The following is a 10,000-nucleotide window of genomic DNA, read 5'->3' on the forward strand; positions in this document are numbered from 1 at the left end:
AAGTCAGCGACTCTATTATTTTAGTTGTATCGCCTTTTAATGCTTTAATGCGGGATCAGTCAATCAAACTTGAGAGTATGCAAGTACCATCTGTAATAACTCGTAGTGGGGATTCGTTAGACTTCTCTGCATCACAAACGGAAGGACTAAATCAGTGCAAATATCGAATCATTTATGGGCACCCAGATAAGAGGCGTAAGGTTTTGGACAGTATTCAAATCAGGTAAAGGTGAAAGCAGTTGTAGTTGACGGAGCACATCTCATTGAAGAATGGTAACAATTTTTGATTTACATAATTTTCAAAATGAGTAGATTCCCCTATTCTAGAACCGTATATATTTTATATCTATACAGTCGAACCTCGATTATCCGGACTGGTTGGCAATAGACGAAATAGTCCGGATAATCGAGGGTCCGGATAATCGAGAATATGAATATTAATGAGAAACAAAAAACTGATTACATTCAGAAAGCGACATTCATTCGTGAAACAAAACATTTGCAAATCGTTTGGAAAACAATATGGTCTACATCTTCACTGTCATTTGTGAATACCTGTACGCGTGTCGGCAAACGTCATGATCTTTTCCTTGCTCTTGCGGATATCAGATATCTACCGTTGTTTTCCGAACGAGCCACTAGAGCGTGAAATTTCACTTAGCAACAAAGCAACTCCAAGCCACTCAGAACTCATTCGAACGTTCTGTAGTAGTTACGACGTGTGCGAGCGCTGCTTTATTTTGCTTTTTGAAAGCCAAACAAACTTGCCTTTACTTCACTTTTCAACGCTGTAGTTTTAAAAAGAATGTATTTTTTTTGTTGTTGTTGTTTTTTTAACATATCCACATTTTATTAGGGCATTTCAAGTCGCCGCCTCATGCTTATGGAATTCACTTCCTGGACAGCTGCGACGCAAGAGTGACCTAGAGGAGTTCAAGCGCCATCTAAAAGCGCATCTTTTTTCAAAGGCATATTTATAGGAGTCTCATAATTTAATTAGCTTTTAAGATTTTTATTCTTTTTTATCTCAAATTGTTATATATGTATTTTTAACTTTTTGAACTTTTCATAATTGTAATGCGCATTTGATCAAATTTTTGTTAATTTGCGCAAGATAAGTGAATAAATTATTAACTATTATTATTATTATTATTTATTAGTTTACATTTTAATTTTAAACTATACATCGGAGCTGTATATCGAAACTACGCTACCTATCTATGATAAAGACAGAAAATCCGAACTACACTACACATCTAAGCTATACGCACAATACACATTTCAACATATTACAATACTACAGTATTAGTTTAAGTTAGGAGTTGGAGGTGATAGCTCATGCTCCATTATGGGTAAAAAAGGATGCCATTTTTTATTATGAAAGTGGAGTTTGTTATTTTTCCTCACAATGAAACGCTCGATCTGGTGCGCTGTTTTGCTTTTTGATATTAACAGGGCAATAGTGGGAACAGTTTTGCTTAATTTCGAGCGAAAAATAAGGTATTTGCTCTCAAGTATATTAATGTAGTTAACTAGAATATTGTCATCAACATTATCCGCAGAAAAAAGCCCAAATAAAATATCTTTAATATGGAAGCTTTTAGAGATTAACTTTTGCGATTTGAGGAGAATGTTTATCTCATTCCAAAAGGTACTAACCTTATTACAGTAAAAAAAAAGTGTTCTAATGTCTCCAGTTCTTTATTACAGAAATAACATAACGGGGAATTGGCTAAACCACATGTGAAGAGTATAATGTTTGTATAACAAATTCCATGAAGAACTTTATATTGTAATTAGCTTAACTTTGTATTCATCGTTACTTTAAAAGGCAAATAAAATTTTCTTTCCCAGTCTAGTTCAAATGTCTCTGTGTTGAACATTTCGTTGTATTTTTTCATAGAGGTAGGGTTAGAAGAGATTTTAGAAGAAAACGTTTCATATAATAGTTTCGATTGAATCTTTTCAACAACGATCTTTTCCCCTTCAAGGTGTAGTGAAAAACTATCCAAATCTACAAAACAATCGTGCAAAAGAGCCACGTTTTCATTTGTCTTTAACAATCTACGCCATTCCTCCAGGATGGCACAAAAGAGACTAAAAAGGAAATAATGATCAATAGGTGAGAGGTGTGCATGTTGTAGGTAATAAGTTGTTTCAAATTGCCATGTGAGTCGAGAAGGTCCCGAACAGTTATAATACCAGCATCAATTAAGTTTTGGTTGATTTGCATGAGCGGGATTTACATAAGCGGGCTTCAATGCAGATGAACCTATTGTTCCATAAAAATTGTTCATAAATCTCCGAGGCTGAGGAAGGGCTTATACAGTTTAAGAAAGCCCATGTCATAATGCACTCTTTGTAAAATTTAGGAAGGGTTATTGATAACTTGGAATAGTTGAAACTGCAGTGAAACAAGAATTTACCACCAACCTTCCTTAAATGAAAATCCAAGAAATTCTTCCAACTGGCTGCATATGAAGAGAGATACTTCGTTATGCACATGATTCTTTGAGCGGAGATCATCGAGTTCAAGTCAGGCATTTTAAGTCCACCTTTTTTCTATTTGATTTATTAGAACCGCGCGCTTAACTTTATCTTTACCTTTCCAAACAAAAGAAAATAACGTGTTTATTTTCTTAATAAACTCTTTGTTACTTGAAATTAACGTTAGCCTATACAAGACCTTAGGTAAAGCAAACGATTTAATAATTTGCACTTTTCCAATCAGCGTTAATCCTCTCCAGCTCCATCCTTTTACCAATTGTTTTAATGATTTTTCAATTGATTCAAAATTTAGTTTATAAAACATTGATGTATTATAAGTAAAGTAAACACCTAGAATTTTAACATATCTTTTAAATTCACAGATATCTAGTTCTAAGCTACTCGCAGTCTCTTTAAGATTTCCAAGTAAGAGAGACTCAGTTTTATCGTGCACAGTTAATCTTAAGGCCAGTAAGTGTCCCGAATAAACTAATAACATTAAAAAGAGTAAGATAAGACTGTTTGTCTCGAACGAAGGTTGTCATATCGTCAGCAAAATTTACTAGTTTTATCTCAATCCCCCCCACTGTTATTCCTTTTATTCGATGATTGTTGCGGATGGATATTGCTAACAATTCGAGAACTAGAATAAAAAGAGATTGCGATAAAGGATCACCCTGGCGAACGCCTCGTTTAACCTGGAAGGATGGTGTGAAAAAGCCATTGTTAACTACGCAACTCGTTATATTCTTGTAAAATGTCCTGATCCATGTTACGTAGGACGCACCAAAGCCAAAAGTTTCAAGAGATTTAAAAAGAAATTCCAACCTAAGAGAGTCGAATGCCTTTTCAAAATCGACGGCAGACATTATGCCTTTACATCCCTTGATTTCCGTCAAGTCCATGACATCGTTAGTTGTTCTAACCGCATCAAAAATTGTTTTTCCTTTCACAAATGCATTTTGATCGCGATGTATTAAATATGGTAAGACCTTTTCTAATATTTTTGCGATACCCTTCGAGCCTATTTTTACGTCTACCTTTAGAAGAGAAATTGGTCTCCAGTTTTTTTATCAGGCTTCTGTCCCTATCCTTTTTTTTTGTATTAAGGTTATGACAGCTTCTTTTTGTGACTTCGAAAGTTCGCCGTGATCATGAGAGTAGATTAATGTGTCTACCAACAAATTACCAATCTCTGGCCAAAAAAAAAAAGATAAAACTCTTTGGAGAGTCTGTCATTCCCAGGGGCTTTGTTATTTTCAAAAGTAGAAAGGAGTTTAAAACATTCAGAGTATGTTAACTGGCCATGACATATTTTCCTCATATCATCGTTTAATTTCGGAATTGATAAGGAGTCCACCAAGAACGGTAAGTGAGTAGCATCAGTCTGAATCCCTGTCTTTTCGTCATAAAGATCCGAATAAAAATTGTGAACTTCATCTAATATGTTATTCGCGTCTGTTATCTCTGCGCCATCTGAGTTTAGCAGCCTCCTAACACAACTTTTCTTTTTATTATGATTTTCTAAGTTAAGGAAATATTTTGTGTTCCTTTCAACTTGTTCATACCACCTGGCGCGCCACCGAATTATCAAACTCCTCACCATATAATCGTATTCTCTCTCGTAAACCGTTTTACAGGCTTCAAGGTTTTCTAGGTTCTCAGGCGAAGGCGCCTCTCCAACTTTTTCCTCGCATGCCCTTAGTTTTCCTTCAATTTCGTCAAGCTTACTTTTCCTTGCGCTAGCTTTCACTTTACTATATTTAATACCATCTTGACGAATCTTATACTTGATATAATCCCATTTAATTCTTAAATCTTCACAAAAGCTTATTTCTTTTAGCCATAGAGGCAAGTTGTCGCGCATGCTCTGGACAAAAATGGGGTCCTCTAGGAGACTGTTGTTAAACTCCCAGAAGAAGGGACCTCTCGGCTGGTCAGCCATAGAATCCACCTCAAGAACGATAGCGGGGTGATCTGTTTTGATGCTAGTAATAATGTCAATTTTGGCGACATCGTCCTGGAGCAAGTCGCTAATGAACCAGTAGTCCAGTCTCCTTTGGATAATTGGTTTTCTTTGATGCCAAGTGAATTTTTTACTTTTTGGGTTCCAAATTCTCCAAATATCTACTAGGTCATACTGTATAAGTAAATCTTCAAAAACCTTAATTCTTTTAAAGTAGCGTTCCCTCCCGAGCAATCTAAAGAAGATTGCAAGGCAACATTGAAATATCCCTCAATTACAAACTTATAACTGGACTCCCGGAGTTCCTCAACGGGAATAAGTTCTGATAAAGCCTGGAAGAATGAGAATTGATTCGACGTTTTATTTGGCGCATATATATTTCTTAAAAGAAAAGGGGTGTCTTGAATTACTGCTTCTCAGATCAGATACCTGCCTTCATTGTCAACACGCGACGATATAAGCTTGAAGTCTGACGACTTATGAACAAAGATAGCCACACCACAGCTATGATTAGAACCATGCGAAAAGATGAATAGCAATTTCAACCGTGGTATACGTTTCCTGTAGAAAAGAAATATCTGCGCTCTGATTAATCAACCAATTAAGTATAGACTTTCTTTTTTCGAATGCACGAATACCTCGAACGTTTAGCGAGATGGCTTTGAACTTTACGTTGTTGCGATCCATGATTGCAATTTACGGTATTTAAAACTGGTTGCATGGAAGACAAAAGCTATCACTCTCAACAGGACATTCAAACGCTGTGAAAGTGTTGAAATGGATTCTAACGCCATTTAGACACTGACTTTGCATAAAGGGGGAATAATACGTTGTGAATGGGTTTCCAAAAAGGCACATTCGAGTGTTATAGTGTTTTGGAAAATAAATAAATTATGGATATTGGATTATTTTATATATTCAGGTACATTTTCGAAACTAAAACGTTCACCTTTGATGTACAAATAACGACCTTTAACTTTTGCCTGAGTCAGATTATGCTCATTACGAGCCTTCATCATAGCCTTAATAAAGACTTCGCGTTCCTTTTGAATGGCCATAGCGTAATCTTCTGTGATATATGCGTGTCTGTGTACACTCGATTCCTTAATCTTACCTCTCTTTGACTAGACCTTGTCTCGATCTTCACGACAGACAAATCTTGCTATAATAGGCCTGCATCTAACTCCATCTGTCTTACCTATTCGGTGGACTGCATGAAATCTTAATTCGGAGATATCTAAACCAAGGTCTCTTCCAATGGTGTCATAAATAACTTTTTTGCAATCTTCACCTTCATGTTCCCTTATATTATTAAATCTCAGGTTCTCTCTTCTAGTGTACTGTTCAAGGGTTATATTCTGTTCCACTGCTTCTTTTAGGGACTGTTCCAGATTAGTTATTGTCGCCGTTAAAAGTTCCATTTCCGAAGAGCGTTCTTCTGTTTCCTTCTTGAGTTGTTCCTTAAAGGTATCAACTTCGTCTTGCGTGAAATTCAAACTCTTTTTGATGTCTTTTATATTACAGCTCATTTCTTTAATATCCGATTTGGATTCGCTTCGTAATATGTCTAGATCACCATGTAATCTGGCAAGACCCTCAGTGACCAATCTTTTTAGGCATTCGATCGACTCTTTCAGTTCTCTATAGAGATCGTTTCCTGTACCAAGATCCTGACCAGCCATTTCTTCTTCGTTTGCCGATGAACTCGAGCCAGGTTTTGAGCGTTTTTTTCCCATTGAAATACTGCGTTAAAATATTGACGATGTGTTATTGACGATGCATTTGCTAATACTTCTATAAAATAATAAAACTACTTAGCATCCTTACAGTATAGTTCTTTTGGATTAGAAATCCAATTTCTTAAGCAAGGGCTAAGAACCGCGTGTGAACGACATGACAGTCTGCCCAATCCCAAGATTGATTTTCATTGTCCCAGTTTTTTATGGCTACGGATCTTGATCATGACTAATAAATATTCATGACAAAATTGGGACGAAAGAAAAAGTCCGGATAATCGCAAAATCTCGCTACTCACTTTAAATAAAGGGGAAAAGTTAGTAGCTGCTTTAAACACTTACTAGAAAATTAACCCTGTCACATCCTGCATTTAGTTGGTCTTCTTTGCTTTTAATTTTGTAGCTTATTGTAAGTACTGTTTCGTTCTTTTTTTATGTAAGACATTTTGAGTAGTGTTTTGTAAGTTGTAACTTTTCTTTTTTTTTTCCCCTTTCGGTAAGTTGTAGATAAGTTTGTAAATTGTAGTTAGTAAATCAAGTTCTTTAGGTATCGTAACGTAATTGTGGCAGAATAAAAAGAAGCAATTACAAGAAGAAAAAAATAAATAAATAAAAATTCCGGATAATCGAGGTTCGACTGTACACACTTTATCACCTTTGAAATCAGTCAAAAAGCACGGTTATATATGTACTAGGGAGGCATCTTGGTCATTTGTGTCTTTAAGTAGTACAATATTTTGCAGCTCATTAAAGAGAAGAATGGCTCCAATACGTTTGCATTTTTACTGGTACATGTAGATTCAAGGGCCAGATGTCAACTTTTCTAGAGATGATCATCAACTGATAATCTAAATAATATCAACCGATTTAACAAATATGCAAGCATCAACTTGTTCATACATTTTAGCACATGTGTAATTTTGCATTTTGAGTTGAAACAAAATCATGTTACTTAAAGTATGTAGTCTGCAAGAGATGTTTGCAGTGTTTGAATTCATTGAGCAGTTCAGGTATGAGGTACAATTAAAAGTAGTTGATCTCTGACAGACTACACTGTAAACTGCAATTGAAATGATCATATATTAAATACACTTATCAGGAGTTATTTTGTGTTTAGAATCTTTGTATATGTGTCAAAGGAAATACAGGTGATAAGATTTGAAGGGATTTGCAATTGGGAATTCCAAAACACAGCCATCAACTCCAAAAGAAAAACAAAAATACAGTTGAATAACATTAAAATAAATCATATTTTCCAGAGGAAAAAAATTCGACCTGCTTATACGCAACTAGGTATGCTGAATGCCCTGTTTCCTATTGTACCAATAGTTGCTCTTACAGCTACTGAATCAGAGAAAACCAAAAAGATAATTTCACACTCTCTAGGATACTGTCACAATTGCAGTCAACCCAAATAGAAAGAATATATTTTACACTACTGCAGGCTGCCAGCATACAGGTGACAATAAGATAGAGACTCTCCTGCTACCTTACATAGCAAAGCTGAAAGAGTTGAGAGAAAATATGTCGCTTACTGTGTTTTATTCAAACTTAGAAATTTGTGGGGAATGCTTTAGCATTTTTCATCATCACTTGGGTCAGGAGCAGTGCACGCAAATAGGTGCTTCAAAATTGGCAAAAAAAAAAAAAGACAGACTGTTTGCACAGTTCCATGACAATTATCCAGAAAAATAAAAAAAAAACATACTAGATGACCTAATAAAAGGTCCGGAGGCAAAATCAGAGTTCATTTTGTCACTGTTACATTTGGCACTGGAGTAGACTACCCTCACATTCGAGAAGTTGTGCATATTGTTTTTAGGAGGCAGTGTGGCCCAGTGGTTAGGGCGCTTGCCTTGAGAACCGGAGATCCCGGGTTCAAGACCCGCTCTGACCACTCGATGAATTTGATCCTGGTTGTCCCTGGTTCAACTTCCCAGCTGCACTTGTAAATAGCCAACTGGTTTGCCTCCGGCCGGTTGGGATTCTTAACAATTGTCGTTGTTCTGTTCTGTCGTTTCGTTGTGTTTCATTGGCCCTGAAAAGCCCCTATGGGGAGTGGTCAATTAAGTATGTATGTATGTATTGGTGTTCCCATGAGAATGGAGGAGATTTGCAAAAGCCTGAGAGAGCCGGCAGGGATGGTGATCCAGCTATATCTAGAATTCTAATCAACTCATACGATATAAGTAGTGGCAAGGAAAAGTTGCAACAGATAATGAGGAAATTTGTCGCCACAGGCACTTGTAAAAGAAACGTTATCCTAGAATATTTTGGATAAAATGTTAAGGAAAACTGTGCATTGCATTCTTGTTGTGACAAAGATAAATCATTATGCAGTTGTGATGACTGTAAAGGAGAGGCAGTGATTCATACTACACTAAGTAAACTCACAATATCTTAACTAAGGGGTGCTTTTCTAGTTATATGTGGTAACCACAAACTATTTTCAACGTCCTTTTAGAAACAACGTTATTAGAAAGATTGGCTTAATCAACCCTGGAAGGAAGCAAGGAATCTTTATTCTGCACATTGATATTTCAACCAATTATAGAGATTATACAGGTATATAAGACAAAATTAGGAAAACTGAGGATAGAAATAGATTTGTTAACAATGAGGGTGCACAGTGGCCAAAGCAGCTGAGGCTTTGGAGTTGGCCTCTGTATCAGTGGTTTTTTTTTTATGATTTAAAATACCAATTGCTTACCAACATATGCTCTTTATTTTTTTGATGTAATTTACCATTATAACAATAACGTCCTTCAAAAACACTTACTAGTGTGTGACCTCAATGTTGGTATTGGCATTCTATCAACTACTTCATCTTCATCTGATAAAAGAAGTAGAATATTTTGTCAAAGGGATAGGAAACAATTATTGGTTCAACAGATATCAAATACTTTTTTATTTTAGTAGATAATTGAAACACAGGAGGGTTTAGAAGTTGACTTACAGCTGTATGTGAGGAAACCTTGTATTTCCCTATTACCAGCTTGTCCATCTTCATCTGGTACTGAAAAGAAAGACAGTATTTGGTCAAGGGCACAGAAAGCAAATGGACTCAGTACACATGAAATGCTCTTTATTTTAGCACATAAACTTGAAACACAAGAGTACTTATAAGTTGACTTACAAGTGTGCGAATTCAATGTTGCTGTTGACTCGATATACATATCTTATCATACAATGGATTATTCATTTTGAGTCACATCAGAGCATTTAATATCAGTTGAAATTGCACAGCTTAAAAATATACATGGCCTCTAAACTCCATCTTTCTCTTCAGTTTCAACATGATTATACCTGACCTTTCAGGAGGACGTGGCAATGTTCTACATCTTTGATCACATTCAACTGGTACACTGCATATTGCTCCTCCAATCTTCCTCTGTTGGCCTTTAGGCATTACCACTATCTTTTCAAAAACCATCCTCTTTGCTATTAATATTTGTTGAAGTTTTTCTAGTCCTGAGAGTTCTGGTGGTGTTGTAAAAACTTGTAGTTTATTACATACAGCTTGACATGGTACTTGTCCTTTTGAAACTTTTGCATGGCATGTTCTACAGATGTATTCTTTGCCATTAAATGACTTTATTTCAGTGAAAAGATGGTGTACACTATATTTATTCTCTTAAAGTAACAGTAACTTTTTTTCTATGTAGTAATTTGAGCTAAAATGAAAGACTTTTCTAGACATTATGACAGCTAGACATTCACAGATTAAAACTCGACATTCTGGAAACTTTTTGTCAAGAGCGGTTCCCTCGAAATAAAAGTCTCGAAGATGTCTAAAATAAGGGGGCTTCGA

The 10,000-nt window shown here is 35.8% G+C and overlaps 1 pseudogene; it reads right to left on the reverse strand.

Moving 5' to 3' along the window:
• Window positions 1-10,000, reverse strand: part of LOC138030448 (uncharacterized) — a 31,966-nt pseudogene that overhangs the window by 20,906 nt on the left and 1,060 nt on the right.

This window comes from Montipora capricornis, chromosome 13 (genome assembly GCF_036669925.1).
Source record: "Montipora capricornis isolate CH-2021 chromosome 13, ASM3666992v2, whole genome shotgun sequence".
Lineage (NCBI taxonomy): Eukaryota > Metazoa > Cnidaria > Anthozoa > Scleractinia > Acroporidae > Montipora > Montipora capricornis.